At 34.9% G+C, this 20,141-nt stretch overlaps 1 pseudogene; it reads left to right on the top strand.

Moving 5' to 3' along the window:
* Positions 1–6,098: 6,098 nt before the first annotated feature.
* On the top strand, positions 6,099–19,381 carry LOC149140919 (nucleobase-ascorbate transporter 12 pseudogene; annotated as a pseudogene).
* The last annotated feature ends 760 nt before the right edge of the window (positions 19,382–20,141 follow it).

Here is a 20,141-nt window from a genome sequence, read left to right as displayed (position 1 = left end):
AGTTTCTCCTTCCCTTTCACCTCATATCCTTGTGGCTGCTGTATATATATCTCCTCCTCCAAATCCCCATGGAGAAAGGTTGTCTTTACATCTAACTGCTCAAGATGCAAATCTTCAGCTGCTACAAGACTTAAAATAGTTCTGATTGAAGTCATTTTAACAACAAGAGAAAATATTTCATCAAAATCAATACCTTTCTTCTGTGCAAACCCCTTCACCACAAGTCTAGATTTGTACCTCTGTTTTCCTCCATCTTCTTCCTCCAGCCTGTAAACCCATTCATTCTTCAATGTAGTTTTTCCTGCAGGCAACCTGACTGAATCCCAAGTCTAGTTATGCATTAAGGAGTCCATCTCTTCGTCCATGGATACCTCCCACTTCTTCCTGCTTTCAACCTGCATTGCTTCTTCATAACATTCGGGTTCACCAGAATCAGTCAAAATAAATAATATAATGAAGGAGAGTATCATTCAGGGGGTCTACTTATCTTGGTAGATCTTCTAACACCACTTTCAGGTGTTTGGGGTGCCTGTTGCTGTTGTGGTGGTTGTTTTGTTGATTATTATTATTTTCAGGAACCTTTACCTTTTCAGTGATTTCATCAAGAACTGCGTATTCCTTGTTTTCTTTTTCCTGTTTCTTTTCCTGCAACTGATTCTTATACAAGACCTTTTCATTGAATATTACATCTCTGCTCCTAATGATTTTGTGATTTTCGTAATCATATAAGTGATAACCAAAATCATTAACACCATATCCAATAAAGGTATATTTATTTGACTTTGCCTCAAGCTTTGTTCTATTTTCTTTATCAATATGGACAAAGGCCTCACAACCAATAGGCTTTAAAAAGGAGTAGTTTACCTTTTTACCTGTCCATGCTTCCTCCAGAACACCACCATCCAAGGAACTTGAAGGCCCTCTGTTTATTAGATAAACAGTAGTATCTACAGCATCTACCCAAAACTGTAAAGGAAATCCTGCATGCAATCTCATGCACCTTGCACGCTCCATGATTGTTCTGTTCATCCTTTCTGATACACCATTTTCTTGTGGTGTTCTTGGAACTCTCTTCTCTCTGTGCATTCCATGTTCTGAATAGTACCTATCAAACTCTTTGCTGCAATATTCACCTCCATTGTCTGATTTAAGACACTTCAATTTCTTTCCTGTCTCAATCTAAACCAAAGCTTTCCATTTCTTGAAAGTATCAAATACATCAGATTTATTCTTAATACAATAGATCCAAGTTTTTCTAGTTGCATCATCAATAAAAGTAACATAATAACGAGAGCCACCGAGAGATGATACCTAAGCAGGTCCCCATACATCTATATGCACAAGCTCTAATTTTTCGCTCTTCTTTTCTTTCCCAACTCTGAGAAATCTGACTCTCTTTTGTTTTCCATAAATGCAATTCTCACAGAAATCCAAATCAACATTCTTCAAACCCAGCAACAAATTCCTTGAGTGAAGAATCTTCATCCCCTTTTCACTCATGTGTCCGAGCCTATGATGCCATAATGCTACATCTGCTCCTTTGGAAGTTAAAGCATTAACAAAGTTAGAAATACCATTGCATAAATACAATGTACTAGTCTTTTCGCCATTTTCTATTACTAGGGCTCCTTTGGTGACCTTCCAAGCTTTATCTGTGAAAGTTGTCACACAACCTTCACCGCCTAGCTGCCCTGTTGAAGTTAGATTTTTCTTTAGATATGGAACATGCCTTACCTCCTTTAGTAGCCATTGGTTTCCATTCTGTTGTTTTACAAGAACCTTACCCATTCCAATAATTTTACAAGGTTTATCATCACCCAAACGAACTTGTCCAAAATATCCTTGGACATAGTCATGAAAGTATTTCTTATCAGGTGTGGCATGGAATGAGGCCCCTGAATCTACCACCCAGGAATAGTAATATTTTTGAAAGAAAAAATCAAAGCATCTTGTAACACCTTACCTGTCACATTTGCTTCGTGATTGTTTTCTTGCTATGCATCTCCTTCTTTTCCCTTCCGAGATCTACAGTCTTTCTTAAGGTGTCCTTTCTTTCCACATTTCCAGCACACTATCCCCGATCTGGACTTGGATCTGCCTTTCCTTGATTTACTGTGATATTATGAGCTCTTTCCTCTTTCCATTTTTCTTCCCCTAGACTCTGCACTCAAAGCATTACCCGATGTCTCACCGAAGCTTTTCCGTCGCATTTCCTCGCTAAGGATAGCACCGACAACATCATCAAACTTTAAAGTAATAGATCTAGACACAGAGTTACTAATGGCCATTACTAAACCATTCCAACTTTCTGGTAATGAGCACAAGAATAACAGACCTCTAACTTCATCATCAAAGTTTACCTGTACAGAACATAACTAACTTGTAACAGTATTAAAATCATTTAAATGGTCTGCAATAGATCCACCTTCCGACATCTTCATATTAAATAATTGTTTCATGAGAAATACCTTGTTTGAGGCTGAGGATTTTTCATATAGTTTTGACAACGCCTCAACCAAACCTTCTGTTGTTGTTTCCTTCGAAATGTTGAAGGTGACTGATGTAGCGAGGCACAACCGTATTGTTTCAAGTGCCTTTCTATCGAGAAGGTTCCATTCTTCATCTGTCATACCCGTCTGCATCTTTGTTTTTCCACCCAATGGTAGGTACAGATCTTTTTGATACAGATAATCTTCCATCTGCATCTTCCACAGCGAGAAGTTTTGGTCGTTAAATTTCTCGACCCTAAACTTACCATCTTCCTCCATTACTCCCACTCAAACCAGGAACCCTTCTTTCCTGCGATTTTATCAGCCAAATAGACCTTCGGCTCTGATACCAGTTGTTAGAAAATTTTATATTATGGAGAAATGGAACACATAAAATATTGCAGAAATATGAACACAGAGAACGCATAAAACAAGATAGACACATATATACGTGGTTCACCCAGTTTGGGCTACGTCCACCTTGAACAGCCAGTCCTTCCTTTCTATTATCCAGCAAAATGAAGTGACACAACCTACAACAAATCCGCTGTAATATCCTCTGTTTTCTCTCATAGTCTCACCTCTCTGTTTCTCGCTCACAGTGGCCCCTCGGTAGGACCTTGTGTCATGTGCACCCTCACCTATAGGTGTGCCCCTATGTCATTGTGGGCACACCCAACCACACAGCGCCCCCCTACCAGGTCATTGTGTTGCATGCATGCCCACAATTAGCCATGTAGAAGACACAACGACATGCCAAGGGACTACAGTGCAGGTGGGTTTGCCCACAACAGCATGCCCACCCTCACTATGGCCCCCTGGTAGGTTGTTGTGTCATTGGTACACCCACTCGTGGATGTTCCCACGGCACAATGGCCTACCTATGGATCATTGTTTGGTTTTCGGTACGTCCGCCAACACAACGACCCCCTAGAAGGTCTCTCTACCACAGGCACAAATGGTCGCAAGCATGCCTCCATCACAGCGTCCTTCCATGGGCATGTTGTGTGGGTGAGCATGCCCATGACACCTACCCATAACATAATTTACCCTTGGTAGGAAAGTGGTTGTTTGCAGGAAAGAGTGCTCACAGCACTCGCCAATGGAATAATGGCCCCATGCCTATTTCCCATTGCACACTGGCCCACTTAATGGCAGGGGATCAATTCTCGGAATCGACCCCCTCCCTACTTCGTAGGCTATGTGTAAATAGGTTTGCAAGATGCCCACATTCTGTTGTAACACAGGTGCACCCTCCCACACAAATGCCCCCTCAAAAGCCACTATGTCAAAGGCACACTCAAAGGAGGGTGTGCCTACGACATAAAGGCCTGCCAGGGGGTCGCTATGCAAGCGGGCGTGCCTGTGGCACCCACCCATGGCAAAACAGCCCCTTGCCTTCCAGGGGGCCATTATGACATGGGTGCCCCCCACTTTTCTCATGACACAGTGGCCTCCTCGAAGGCAAGGAGCCAATTCTTGTAATCATCTCCCTACCTGCTAGGGGGTGGCATTAATCCTTCACAATTTTCTGATGACACACTCTTGCTTGGGGGTGCCTTTACAATAATAGTGAAAATATTTGAAAGAGTGTTAGAATCCTTTCTAGAACCCTTAGAAGGAAAAACAATATCAGGAAAATCCTAAATTATGCATCGAATGTCATGTTGAGGAAACAAAGACAAATTACAATCATAATGGGATTCCATCCCATAGAGACATGGAATGAATTCAAATATTTAGGAATCCTAATTTACCTAAAATCACATTCTCCTAAAGAAAATAAGTAAGAGGGCGGTGAATCAATATTCCGTACCAATTGTTTAAAGTAATGTTCCACATGGAAATAACAAAGTTGTCAATATTATACCACGGCTACTGTAGAGGTGCGAGAATGCCTCTGTTCGATTGCCTGCTGCTGTTGAAACCCGAGGTGGAGAGGGCGGCCATTGTCGAGTTTCTCTCTCATTTGGGAAGGCGTGTTTATTCATTGAACGGAGTCGTGATAGATATGAAGTCACTCGGAAAGGTGTATTTGGGTTACGACATCAAGAAGCTCGATGGAAGAGACTATCAGGAAGCCTTCAGCCGCGAGCAAATGATGGAGGTTGTGCAGGAGGTGGCAACGAAGCACAGCAATGTTCTCGACTTGATGCGATCAATAGCCAACGAGAACCCCGAGCAGAGAAAGCTCTTCGTGTGAGGCCTCCACTGGGATACGAATACAGAGTCGCTTATGGAATTCTTCTCGCAGTTCGGGGAACTGGAGGAAGGATTTGTGATCCTTGACAAGAGAACTCGGAAGAGCAAAGGCTACAGCTTCGTCAACTTTAAGCACATTGACGGTGCCCTCAAAGCCATGAGTAACCTTGTTTTCAACATGTATGCAAAAAGCCAAAGCACGGAGAATGCGCGGCAAGTGTTTGATGAAATACCCCTAGCAACCACCGCACTCTTCCACATGCAGCAGCAGTATTGCCAGGATCTGGCGCTGGCTTTGCAGTCCCGCAATCTCACTGTTTCAACCTCGATTCCTCATTCAGGCAGCCGAGATGCTATTCATCCCCAGCAAGCGAATTTTCAGATTCAAATAATTCTTTGACAGGCAAAACCCTGCTCCTTGGGGTCCAGCCGTCTTTCACAGTGAGCCATCTCTTAAAGATACTTGAACAGAGGTTGGGGATCCCTTCCTCCCTTCTGCGGCTACTCTTTGCAGGTAAGCAACTTGATAACAATCTGCCTCTTTCCTTTTATAATATTGAAAGGAATGCCACAGTGATCCTATCACTTCAACTAAGGGTAGGTGCAGTTGGGCAATCCTCGGCCTCCAAAGGTTTTTCCTACAAAGACGCAGTGCATGCACAGCCTACCAAGAAGTCTTCCCAATCTGCCGAGGCTCCCAAACCTTTCTTAGTGGACAAAATGGAGGAAACCCCTGCCATTGAAATCTCTCATCCATCTCTGGATGATCAATACTAGACATTTGCAGAAACAGCCCTCATCTGCAGATTTAATGGCCTATGGCCCCGCATTGCTGATCTATTCCAGTGGGTCCATTTCAATTGGACCGAAAACTGCAAAGTCTTCCTCTGCTCGAAAGGCTTCTTTATTGTAGCCTTTGCCTTCAAAAGAGATTACCAGAAAGCCTTAACGGGAGGCCCCTGGTTCTGGGGATCAGCTGGACTCTTCCTCTCCCCCTAGTTCCCAGACTTTGACCCCTCCATTGTGGTCATCACGAATCTTCCTATCTGGGTCAGGCTTCCAAACCTCACAACGCATCTATGGCATTTTGCTGTCTTTCAAGGAATCAGGAACACCCTAGGCCGCTTCTTGGCTACAAATACCTCAAGGGCGGAGAAAGGAATATATACCTTTGGCAGAATTTGTGCAGAAATAGACATTAGTAAAGGGTTGCCAGATCAGATCATCCTCAAAGTCGGGGACTTCCATTGGACGCAAACTTTGGACTATGAGAACACAGCCTTCAGGTGTTGCCATTGCCATCAAACGGGGCATCTCCAGAACTCATGTGCATCGTTCTTTGACAAAAAGGAGAATATCACTCGCAAATCCAAATCCAAGAGTTGTAAACCTTGTGATATACCCCCTATGGATGACATAGATTCATCTAGCTCTGATGAGGAGGAAATTGAAGTGGAAGAGGAGAATTTGGAGCAACCAAAGAATGCGCCCTCAGCCCATGCTGAGGATCCTTCTATGCCTCTGTTCTCGCAGAAATGTTCTCATGAGTCTTCGCCTTCTGATTCAGACAAGGAGTCTCCTCCTTTAGCACAGAACAATCTGCAAGTAGTTTCGGTCCAGCTAGTTCAAAATGGTTGGGTCAAAGTCAGTAAAAAGAAAGGTAAAAAATGTAGATTGGAAGATTCTGCCCATGCGGCGTAGACTCCCTAGACTAGCTCGTTCCTTCTGTCCTCTCTGTCATCCTTTTCTTATGTCGTGGTTGCTCCTTGGGACCGAGGTTGATATCATATCATTTCCGGCTCTCTTTCTCTTTAGCTTCGCTTCTCTGAAAGCTTTGATTGTACCATATGTCTTTTCTTAATAGAATTAGTCTTATTCAGAAAAAAAAAAAAAAAAAAAAAAAAAAAAAAAAAAAAAAAAAAAAAAAAAAAAAAAAAAAAAATCACATTCTCCTTAATCTTCGTTAGGATTCTTAAAAAGAATCAAAAGGAAATTCACAGCTTGGGGAGCTTCTTGGGTCAATGTTTCTGAAATCGTGTTCGTCATCAAAGTGGTCCTCATTGCATTTCTCCTATATCAATTCTTATCCCTATTGGTTCCTCAAATTTTTTATTTGCATTAACAAAATATATTCATGAATTCTTGTAGGAAGGGATTAAAGAAAGTACAAAAATACTTCATTTGATATAGTGGGGATCAATGCATTCCTCCAAAATAAATGGTGTAATAGGCATTAGATATCCTCTATTTTTGAATAAGGATATAGGTGCAAATGTAGTTTGGATATTTACAACACAAAGATAAGACCGGTAGAAAGATATCATCAGGAAAAAATATATTTAAGGGGAATTCTTAATAATTTTGGTCTCTATTAAGATTTTGAAGGGCTTCTCAACAATATAGAAACTCTTTGTCTTTATTCTCTCCCCTCATCTTCTTAGGACTATATCAAAGGCTAGACAATGGGAAGCACATAATCTTATCAATTGATTTATCTTCTGAATTGAAAAAGTCATGCATCAACTACCCTCAAAGAAATTTCTGAAGTTTCTTCCTCTTCGAAAATTCCTCTATGCACAAAGAAAGTTTAGCCTAGCCATTATCTCCAGTTGGGATGAGAAAGGTAAATGGATTGGATAGAACTTTAATGGTCTTCCACAAAAATTCTAGCATTTTATTTCCAAGATCAAAGAAAATTTGGTTGGTCATGCACCATGGAGAGTAGAAGATAAGGACTAGATAGGATGCAGCTCTTTAGTTTATATAGTGAAGGACGAATATGTGACTCTTTGTTTTCAGTAACATGTGCCTCTAGATTTTAATTCTTGGAAATAAATTGGAAAAATAATGCAAATCCAAAATTAAATTCATTCTATTAGTTATTGAGGCACAACAAATTATTAACAATAGAAAACCTCAAAAAGAGAAGCATTTGTGGTGCCTGAAGGAGTCCACTATGCATAGAATAACTGGAATAAATATCTCATATATTCATGGAATCTGAAAACACAAAAATTATGTCTATGGAGGCAATGGTTCCTCTAAAAAAGAAGGTTAAAATTCCTAAAACTTCCCAAGATCTCCTCTCCTCATGGACAAACAACTGTGTTGGAAATATTAACAAGAAGCCATCCTTTAAAAAGTAATGGGAAACTCTTCATAAATTCCTTTGCTTGAAAGTGTGTTCAGCAAAGAATAACATAATCTTCAATAATAAGAGAGTCACTCCTCAGATTACAACAAGGAAAGTAATTTCATTATGTGTTGAGTATGGAGCCAAAAAATAGGATCACATTTCCTCTCAGCAATTCATACACTCGATGGAAGGGGCATGGCTCAGTAAGTTCATAACCCCAAAAATACCCTACAATCTAATGGAGGGAAATGGAAGAAAATAGGAACAAAATTGGAATCTTAGATTGATTGATACAGAGTTCAAAGCTATAAAGATAAGAGGTGAGGATGGACTCTCTATTTTGATGGTGTGTCTAAGAGAAACCCATGATTGGTAGGAGGGGAGGAGTTCTTTATTACCCTGAATAAAAACAAATTGTTGAGATACTCATGCAAACTCCTCCAAATGACCAATAATCAATAATAAATGCATGGCCTTTATCAAGAACTCTTAAAATCCAAAGAAAACTAGGTGAATACCCTTACAATATTGGGAGACTCCTCTCTGATATTACACTACTTGGTTGAAGGATGCTAACCAAAAGAGAAATCCTTATAAAAAATAATGAAAAGACTAAGAGGAATAATAGATGAAATTCCTTCCATAAACTACTTCCATATTTTTCTTGATATCAACAAGGAAGAAGACAAATATGCTAATGAAGGATGCAAATTGAAACTAGGGTTTGTCAAGATTAATGATCAAACAAGACCCTTAATAATCTCCTATTGAGAAACAAAAACTCCTCAAGTTTTCTATTATAGAATTGGCAACAACAATTTGTGGAAGGAGTTGACATTCTAAAAGAGCATCATGCAATCAATTATGGATTTCTCTATTTCTAATTAAGGGTGTCTCCTTTTTATCTAGGATTTATTTTAGTTGATGAATGAAGCTTCCTCCAAATTAGAGTATGCAATGAGAAAGGGACTGCAAAATCCAATTTCTTGGAGTAAAAAGGAAATTTATAGAGTTAGTGAAGCTCTTAACAAATTCTAACACCACTCATGATGGTTCAATAAGTTCACTTTTTAATTGTAAATGCAATTAGGGAGAGAATTAATTAGGCACCCTTGTTGCACGTCTTAGGACCCTTGTGCATAAACATAAGAAACTTCCTATGGAGTTTGATAATAACAACATAATGGTGAACAATTACTTGAATGTGGGAAACAAAAATAGGTGAAACCCTTTAACATTAAGAAGGGATGCATATGCAGAGTCATGATAACCCACTTGGAAAAGACATTGGATTACCTCTGTGTCCTATTTTTTACTCTCAATTTAATGATTAATGATCAAGGTGAAATGCTTTCAACTAGGATGGATGATGTTAACAACTTGAAAATGAGATCAAGTCATCAAGAGGATGATATGGATGCCTTCAGGAGAGAAATAGAGGCCATTAAAGACCATCTCAATAACTTGTCTCACAACTATAGTGACAACAATTACTACCACCTCATGTTCTATTAAAGGATTGAATCTAAACAAGTCCCACAAAAATTGTAGTAGGTCCACCATCATAAAAATTCAATTCTGTAAAGTCTTTACATAAAAACTCATTGTTTTTATAGCCCAAAATCACTCTCCTTAGGTAAGATATGAAATTTTTTTCATTAGGAGAAGGCAAATGAAAATTTCAAAGAAACGTCTATGTAGTTTTCTAATGAACTTTATGTTATCAAAGAACAAACTTATATAATATAAATACTTTTCTGGTTAAGGAAAGAAAAAGGAGGAGGGTTCCAAACCTTCTCAGCTAGATCGTAATCTAAACTATGATAAAGAAACTAAATTGAAAGGTAATAACACTAAGATATGTTGAAATTTTTGTGGAAAAAATGGTCATTTTGATTCTAAATGTTTCGATAAGATGGAAGCCTTAAAAGGTGCAATGAATAATAAAAAAATTGATCATGATTCTTTCTCTTCTTCTCATGGACATGCGCTTTCTAATTTAGATTTTCCTCTAATGAAACGTGTACTTCTCATTCTTTTAATCTGTGGCTTATTATTTGTGGATCATATTATCATATGGCTAAGGATAAATCCACCTTTTCTGCTCTTAATGAATCTACCAAATATTTTTTAGTCATGATAATTCTCTTTGTGTTGTAGGGTGTGGAATAATTCAATTAGATTATCATTTAATGATGTATTATGTGTTCCAAGTATTTCTTGTAACCTTGTATCAATTTATCAAATCATTCACTCAAGTGCACGTAAAATAGTATAATTTTCACGTCATTAAGTTATAATCAAGGATTTAAATGATCATAAGCATGTACTAACAACTAGAATCATTGATGGTATTCTCAAGTTATATAAACTTGAAAATTATGATTATCATTTCATTTTTTAATTTTTATTGCTCATAGTGATGATTCAAAAAAACCTTGGCTTAAGAAAATCAATCATTTCAATTATCACTCATTGGAAAAAAACTAAAACTATGGTAATTAATCTCCTCTCCTTTCTTGGAAAGATGGTTTTTGTCTTGGTTGTTCTCTTAGAAAAAATCATCTAGATAATTTTGAAACATGTGCCTCTTAGCACACCTTGGCCTCCATACACCTTCTTTATAATTTTTTATGTGTTTCACTTCCTTTTTCTTCTTTCTATGCATTCAAGTAATTCTTAACTATCATTGATGACTTCTCCAAGTGGACTTGGATTTATTTCTTAGAATTTAAAAGGGACTTTTTTGACATGTTTTTTGCCATGACCCTCTTAAAAAAACAAAATATGTATCAACTTTAAAATTTAAGATAGCTAACAAAGGAAAATATGCTAACACTAATAAATTTACAACTTACTACATCATAACCAAAGGTGTTCATGATCATCATATTTTTAGCCTTAACTAAAAAAACATTTTGTGGGTTTAAAACCCCAACTTTAAAATTTCCACCCTAGCCAAGCATTGAGCCCCCATTTTGGCTCCATACGGTACCCTTGATATTATATTCAAATTCTTGTTTGAAAGGAATATCAAAACCATATTTAAAGAATATAAAGCTCTTAAGCAGTTACTACATTCTGCCAAGTACAAGTTAATCCCTATGCAAGGATCAATAGTTTACCAAATTCCTTGATCCTATGTTAAATCATAATTTGGCCAAAGTGGGGGCACATTTAAGGCCTGTCCTAATGAATATATCACTAACACCACCCACAATTGCATATCCAAATATGTGTTTATCAAGCATTCTTTTAATTAAAACATTTCATCTAATTTGACAAAACTAAAAGCATGGCCTCAAATGACCATTAGACTTCATGGACCATTCAAGAACGCCTTGAAATTAAAAAGTATCTAGAAAAATTCAATCATGAAGGTGGTTATAAATTTAGTCAATCATGGAAGCCCATTATTCATGACCTCAACCTTTAAAATTACATTATTTTCTTGACCTTCCCCTACCTAGTTCTTTTATATTTTATTATTTGATCGTTCTTCATGGTTAATTTAATAAAATTTGCTTCTTGATTTTCCATCTAACATCCCTCCTTTATCCTCCTCATTTATTTAATTAACATCTCATTTTATATTTTATTTGTTCTCCACTAGTAATATGTTATACTTTAAACTTTCTCTGAGGGATACAGAACCACCGTATCTCTGTGGGTACTTTGATGTAATTTTGTCTTCTGAACAGTGGCGAAAACCACACTACAGCATATGCCTATGGCATCAACAGCATGTAATTTCTTTTAATAGAAATTATGAATTCTCTTTCTTCGGAAAAAATGTTATACTTTAAACTAATGATAATCAAATTATATATTTTTTATGGAATAAATAATTATATTAACTCCTAAAAAATATATTAAATGATAGTGCAAGAAGTTTTAGATTGGCCAGTCAGTGGGGAAAGTTGACCATATCCAAAAATGTATTTATTTAAGAGAGGAAGAAGAGAATAAGTTGCCTAAAGATTCAAAATACAAAATACATATGCTAAAATATGGGCCTTTAGGGCCTTGAGAGAAAGGAAATGAAACCAATAATTGATAAATTGTAAACATAATAAGGGTTATTAGGCTAAACGAGGGACCTAAGTTTGTTGTTGCAACTTGGATTGGCTCCTTGCTACTACCCACTGAGTAGCCAAAAATAGGAAGGAAGCCAAAGTACTTCTCAATGTGCTCCAGTCAATGATCCAAGCTCATCAAGTGTCGATGTAGGTGTTCCATCGAGAGGAAGAGTCCTCCTTGTTTTCATGAGTTTCTAATAAGAATTTTCCAAATAATATTCCATGTGCTAATACAAGTTCACCATGTGCATGTATCGATTATATCATCCATATGTATGACCTGCATCAGGTACCTAATCTACTATATCCACCAATACCTTTTTCTCTGAGAGAATACGTTGTTGGTTTGTTATTTCTCTTTCGACTTGTGAGATCTCCCTAAATAAGAGGCAGGGTGAGATCTTAAAAAAAAAAATTGAGCCTTTAGCTCTGAGTTGAGCACATGTACTGCCTTAGTTACCACACTCTTGATAGTATGTTGTCCCCCGATGGACATGAACTCTTTGATAAGGAATGTTTGTTGCATGAGGAAGAAGGATGAGCTTGAGAGTGAATATGGGGGTATCAAAGAAGATATAGGGGTGGATGGAGTGAGATGTCCATAGCAAAGAATGCTTGGAATAATTTCCAAAGTAGGATTTTAAAATTAAGGCAGGGTTGGAAAAGAAGAAAATATTTCAATAAAGGATGATTCTAGAAATAAGATACACTCTAAAGGTCAACTTTTTGAGAGAGTATGGGGTTTCTTGCTTCATGTCCCTAATGACGAGTGAAGGGTCCACTCATAATGCCAAACGTTTCAAAGATTGTTAATACAGTTTCTCCAAAAACATTTTTTTCTCAATATAAAGAATGAGCTGTCATCAAGGTTGAAAGAAAACCAAAACTAACAAGAAAGAAATAAAACCCAAAACCTTAACAGAGGTGGAGTTCGAAATCGAGACACCTAAAGGCTTAAGAGAAATAAATAGATAATGGGTGAGGATGATCAATTAATAATAAGGTATGGTCATCCTTATGCTAAGATGGCTTTTCACTCCACCAAAGCTCTTAAACTAGGTCCAAAAAGTAAGATATGTCTTTATCCAAGAAAAAATTCTATTGGATGATGAAAAAATGCTAGAACCATGGAAAAAAGTTTGCTAACAAGTTGACATTCATTCTTGAGAAACTCTCTAGGAAAGATGAGAAAGCCTAAGATCTGTATAACAAAAGGAGGAATAATCGGTTTTTCGCATGGTGCATAGGACTAGGTAGGATTGAGATTGGGGTTAAAGATACAACTCCTTCATGAGAAATAGTTCTGCATTTCCAAAGCCCCAAATTTAATGACTTGAAATTCCAAACATTGTTGGAGAGCCTTCTATTTGATTTTGATATTGGATATGATGTTGGTGGTAACCAAAACCTTGTAATTTAAACTTCTCACTAATGGATGCAATATTTGACCCAACACACATGACAAATGAATTAGGTGAGTAGGTGCGAAGACATCTACTAGGGTAAATAGATTTGATGTAGTGCTAAAGTGCATTGGTGGTGATCAATTTGATGAACATCAAAAAACAAATTGAGGATGTTTCACATGCCATGATTATGCTTCATGCTTAAACAATTAAAGGGGAATGTTGCCACATCCCCTAGTCATGTGGCCAAATGGAATGGTGCAGCTTGCACCCCACTATGTCATGTGTGAAACACCCCATTATAGTTTTTAATTTAATCTTAATTATATTTAATATTAATTAATTAATTAATATAATCTCTATTATATTTAATTTTAATTCCTCTAACAATTAGCTTAATAATATGTCTAACCTATATCCAACATTTATTTATTTTTATAAGGTATTTTTCTCTCAATGTCAGAGCTTCTTTTGAAAAAAAAATCCAAGCTTTTGAGTTCCTTTTACCCTCTTCAATGCTTACTTTTTAGCATTATCTTTATATTTTTAACATTATCTTTATATTCTTTTCTTAGTAGTCACTTCTTATATTAAAGATTCGCTTGTTCCTCATGATGGGTGCAATGCCCACTCAAAAAATTGAAAGTTTTGACATTATGAACACAGTTTATATCGAAAAGTATCTTACAACAATATGACCATCCATCATCTTTTTTGTAATTCTTGTGAACATCAAAGCTTATTTTTTTCCTAATAGTGAGTGAAGTGTCCACCGGAAATAATGAAAGCTTTAAAACTATGAACGCAACTATAACCAAAAGAACATTTAAGTAATGTGATCATTTTTTTCTCCACTAGGTTCAAACATTTAAGTTTCTTTTGTTTTAATGATGGGTGGAGTATCAAACAACAAAAAGAACCTTTAAGTAATGTGATCATTTTTTTCTCCACTAGGTTCAAACATTCAAGTTTCTTTTGTTTTAATGATGGGTGGAGTATCAAACAACAAAAAGAATCTTCAGGTAATATGATCATTCTTTTCTTGGCAATAAGTTAAAATATTCATGTTTCTTTTGCTTTAATGATGGGTGGAGTATCAATCAAAAGTTTCAAAACTACAAACACAATATATATTCAAAAGACTAAAGACTAGTATAGCAATATAGTTGAACTAATTTATATTATAAATCTCATACATATTTGTTGAAAAAATATACTTAGCAAAGAACTTTTGTTTTTATGCTATGAATTTTTTAATAATAATTTTATTCTCATAATATTATACATTTTATATATATAGAGTTGAACTCAATTTAAGTTTATAATATAATTATGCTGATAGGAATGTCTATTTTGAAATAGGGTTTCCATCATTTTAATTTAATTATCAACAATTATTAAGCGAATGGTGGATTTTACCCTTTAAAGAATATTCTAAAATAAACCAATAATCATAAATCAAATATTGAGATTTATCTCAATAGTAATTATATCATTTATATTTTTTAATTGAATCTTTTGACTAAAAAATGTCATATAAGCAAATCTCCTATGCAATTAATTATGCTATTTTTGGCATGTGGTAGTGATAAGCTTTTGCATTGGCCCATGGTATTGTAACAAACCCTATTCACATATAAGAATCTCCATGATTAAATAGGGTTGAATTTCCATGATTAAGAATATTGTTACATGTTTTTTAAAATGTCTATATAAATTACTCATATAAATTTTTTTATATTTAATTATTTATTATTATTATTATTATTATTATTATTATTATTGTTGTTGTTGTTGTGTTGTTAGAAAATAAAATTATAATTTAATTAATTTTTATGATTTTGTTTTAGCAATGTGAGATATATCATTAAACTTATCATAAATTAGTACGTATCTATTAATGTTAGTTTTATCTTATGTGAAATTTTCTATTTTTTCAATATTTTATGATTTCTATCTAATTTGATTAGTTTCTATGTTCTAAAGTCTCTTTTATATATATTAGATAGTGAAACATAACTATGCTTTTAATGGGGAAAGGCTAGCGTCAACTAAAAAGATAAAATAAGAAAATAAGAAAAGCTAGCTACTTTAATGTATATGTATAATTTGATCTATTCCTTATAGAAATTTCTAACAACTTTTATATTTATTTGATTATAAAACATGAGTTGTGAAATAAATTAAATTAGTTATATTATTTATAATCAATTCTTTAATTTTATATAAAAATATTTACTTTTATTTCATTTTATTTACATTATTTGTTATTATTATATTAATTTTATTTATTATTATTATATTTTTTATTTTTTATTTTTTTTAATTTTATTAATATAACTTTTTTTCAATTTTTACATAAATGACTTGAAAAATAGAATATTTGAAAGTATATAAATTAGGTAAACATATTGCACATAAAAGGTCAACCATTAATTTTTTATTGATATTAATATTGATTTGGGAATATCATGCTTTTATAATCAATTGAGTAAAGTTATAATTTTATTTTATTTTTTTTAATATTGACTTTTTTGTGAATTTGTTTAGTTAAAAAATTAGTTCAATTTTATTAAAATTACAAATTGAACTTTGTGAGGTTTGCAAGATCAGAATGTTTGGAAACCAGTAATTCCAGTTGTTTTACCGTAGCTGAAGATGAGACTTGTGCACAATAAATGCCGAGCTGTCGCAGCAATTATTGTTGGGCCGATATGCGAAGGAACCACCAATAGAAACGATGTATCAACGACAATCAACTCACGGAAAGTAATGCACCTAGTATGAAAGTAATTTTAATGCGAAAGTAATGCAATAGTCTAAAAATTATTTTTTTAGCGTGGAAATTTACGGAAATTTTGGTTATATTTTGAAAAAATTTGGTAGAAATTTTTGTAAATCCAAGTAAAAATTGTCAAAATTCATAATTTTAGGTGCCTTATACGTTTTTGATGGTGTTGAATCTATTTCCACCATCAAAAACATGATTCAAATAATGCATCTACAAGATTTTTTGAATTTTTTTTGCCGAGATTCCAGCCACTTTTGGCCATTGGGGCAATTCCTCCACCTCCATAAATGACTCTTAAAGTAATTGAGGTAAATTGAAGATGCTCACGCTGAAGATCTTTCCACTTCGGCCAATAAATTATAAAGAAAAGAGCCAACCGAAAAAGAAACAACACACAAAAGCCAAAATTATGTTTCTATATTATACTACTTCATAAGCTTTACTTACTAGTGAGAGCAACTCATAATCGATTGTTTATATAGGCATGGTTTTTTTAAAGGTGTCACCTCTAGATTTTTCTAAAGAATTTCAGTTATTTCTTTTACAAAATTGATACAAGAAATCATCCATATTTTTCTAGAGAATAGTTTGTCATGTATGTATTTTTATTTTTATGTTTTTTTACAGTGCGTCCTTGTTTCTTCTAGTAAGGTCTAGAATTGTTCGGTTTATAGAATTTTTTTGAACTTTCTTTAGCTTCATGTTTCAACACTCTCCCACTTGAAGCTAAATGAAGGTATATTTATATGATATTGTATCAAGTTACTTCGATGCCTACCAAGCTTTTGCATAATTCGTGCTTGTCTTTTGGCAATATTTTGGTAAGCATATCAGCGGGATTCTTAATTATATGAATCTTTTCCAAATTGAAATGTCCTTCCTCCAACCCCTGCCATATACAATGGTACCTCAATTCAATGTCCTTGGTTCGTGAATGGAATGTTGGGTTCTTTGCTAAATGAGTAGCACTTTGACCATCATAATACAACACATATTTATCTTGTTTTATTCCTAGCTCCCCAAGTAATCTTTGTATATACAATATTTCTTTGCAAACCTTTGTTGCAACTATGTATTCTACTTCAGTTGTTAAGACATCTACTATTTTTTGTAGCCTAGATACCCAGGACATTGTTGCACCTAAAAATATGTACAAATAACTGGTGGTGGAATTTCTAGTGTCCACATCTCCAACCATGTCTTCATTTATAAATCCTTCAAGCACAATATCATTATTGCCAGAACATAAAAAATAATGACTAGCGTCTCTCAGATACTTCAAAATCCATTTTACTACTTACCAATGTTGGTTTCCCAAATTAGCAAGGAATCTGCTCACTATTCCGTATGTGCAATGTCTAGCCGTGTGCATACCATGGCACACATCAAGTTCTCAACTATTGAAGCATAAGGAACCCTAATCATTTCTTCTTTCTCCTTGTCATCACAAGGACATAAATTAATGTTTATCTTGAAGTAGGCTATAAGACGAGTATTGACTGGCTTGGCATCCTTCATGTTATATAGCTATTGTAGCAGAATCTTGCAAAGTTAAAAAGTTGAATGTGTTTCCAAACAAATTCTAGCACGGAAACAAAATTAAAGATCTATCAAGGTTACAACAAGGCCAATGCAGGAATTTCTTAGAAATGGAAATAATAAAGGAGGATTGAACACTTATAGAAGAAAGTGCCACGAGTTTTGATTACCTTGTTTCCCACCATGACAATTCTCTATTTTTTAACACAAGAATGCCATCATATGAAAATGATTTGTAGTATTCAAGCCATATTCAAAATAGAACAATGAAGGAGCTAAATCTACAACAATATTTTGCCTAATAACCCCTCTAAAAGAAAGAATCTGACAATGAGAGATGAATTGTAGAGAAGCATCAAAGAATGTTAGAATGATAAGGTTATATTAGAGGATACACAAAATATGTTTGGAATTAGAAAAAAATCATTGAAAGTTGAACTCCATGGAAATACACAAAAAAAATCCTCTAGCTACAAGAGGAAAGGAATATTGTTGAAAGTTTGAATTTCAAGCTCAAGGAAGAAAAAGAGCTTTAAATTTATGTTTCAAGGCTTCTTGAGATGGTTTTTGGCCCCGTGTCAAAAGAAATTTCAGTAAACATGAGAAGCTACTTGTGGCATCATTTATGGTTATGAAAATGCTATCAGGTTAATAAATGTAGTTGTTGTTACACTAGTTGTAGAAGTAGTAGGTTTAGCATTTTTAAGCTATGGTTTTCCTTAAGTTGGTACTTGTGTGGAAATTAGCATCCCTCAACTTTTATTGGTCATCCTTTTCGCATTGTATCTATACAAGATTTCCATTTTTTACCATTGGATATTTCAAGTTTATGTGGTTCCACTGGGCGTTCAGATCACTTGGGCATATGCTTTTCTTCTAATAGAGGTTGAAGCTTATAATTACAAAGGGTGTGATCCAAGTGTAACCATTTCAAATATTGTGTCAAAGGCTTGTAGGATGCATGCATTTACAATGAACGAATGCCTTATAGATGCTTCAAAAGTGTAGAGAACAACATCATGAGTTCAGGTTCCATATCTTTTTAAGTGACGTACTCGAACCTTCCATTGGTGAATAACAATTGTAATGTGTGCTATTTATGTAATTGCATCTATTGATTTGATTGGTCCATATCATGCAAAATTTCTTTTAGTTGCATCAAATGCACCACCACCTAGGGTTGTGAGTAGAAGTATTGATTTGGAAGGCTTGACAAGCATCTTGGCAGGACTTTGGGATATGGGTACAGGTGTAACAAATCCCATTGAAAATGTCCATACCATTGCTATTACAAAGATGGGAATTGAAAGGGTTGTGGAACTTGGTGATGGATTGTTAATCCTTATTTCACTTGTTGGTAAAGTGGGATTCATTTTAGCTTCAATTCGACTGGCCATGTTTGCTGCTTTTCTATGTTTTACATGGGCTATGCTTACGACATTGAGTTTACCAAATTTCTGATACAATGAAACTGAGAGCTCAAGGAATGTTATTATAATAGATTTCTCTCTTTTCCTTTTGTTATCAATACCTTCCTACTTCCAACAATATGGAGTTTCACTGAATTGAACACTCTTATACCAAGTTATTATCTTCCCTACATAGTGGCTTCACATGGACCCTTTTGTAGCAGTAACAATGTATTGAATTACGTATTAAACACTATATTCTCACTTCACATGATGATTTCATTCCTCATGGATTTTTTCCCAGAAAATACTATTCCAATAAGTAGGTAAAATGGGGATTTTATATATGGTTCCATTCAAAAGCATCGTGACGATATTTATTTTCTACAAGCTATTGACTTTGGCATTTACAATGATGAAAATTTGATGGAATTTAACCCTTGATGAAAAGTGGGAGAGGATTGAGAGTTGTCTTACAAAAAAATTTTGATATTCATCAAGCTACACAAAAGGTTTATGTGATTGATGATAAAGCATATTCCTATGATGATGAGGTCATCATGAAAGTTGAGGCAATGGCAAAGCCCAGGCTTGTGAGCATTAATGCTAAATACAATAGTTTTTTATTCATTGTTGAATCCATAGGAGCACACGAAGATTCTCAGATGCTTCTTAATGTTATTGATATTCTTAATCCTAAACATGAAAGAATTTGATTTTCACTAGAAACTAAAGAGGATGATGCACAAGTCATTGATATAGAGCAGTACATGTATGTTGAATGTGATAAGATGTCAAATGCACATTGTATGATTGAAAAAATTAAGAAAAATACAACATCAAGGAACCAATTATATCTTAATCATATTGGTAACTGTAAGAAATTGAACATGACATAAGGTTGGTAAGAGTAAAGCTTATTAGTCCATGTAGCAACTATATATTTTTGGCTTATGAAATAAAAAATTCCTAAATAATTCAAAGTCATGACATCCACACTAACTTCCATACTGTGATGAATTCATCTTCACGATTTTTTGTCGAGAAATTAATATCCTAAAAGAAAATTTGAATCTCTTGAAAAGTATGG

The sequence above is a fragment of the Pinus tabuliformis genome, chromosome X (assembly GCF_031772625.1).
Source record: "Pinus tabuliformis cultivar Carrire ecotype Pingquan chromosome X, CPIR1, whole genome shotgun sequence".
NCBI lineage: Eukaryota > Viridiplantae > Streptophyta > Pinopsida > Pinales > Pinaceae > Pinus > Pinus tabuliformis.
Note: the sequence above shows the minus strand (reverse complement) of the source record. Positions and strands in the feature narration are given on the sequence as shown.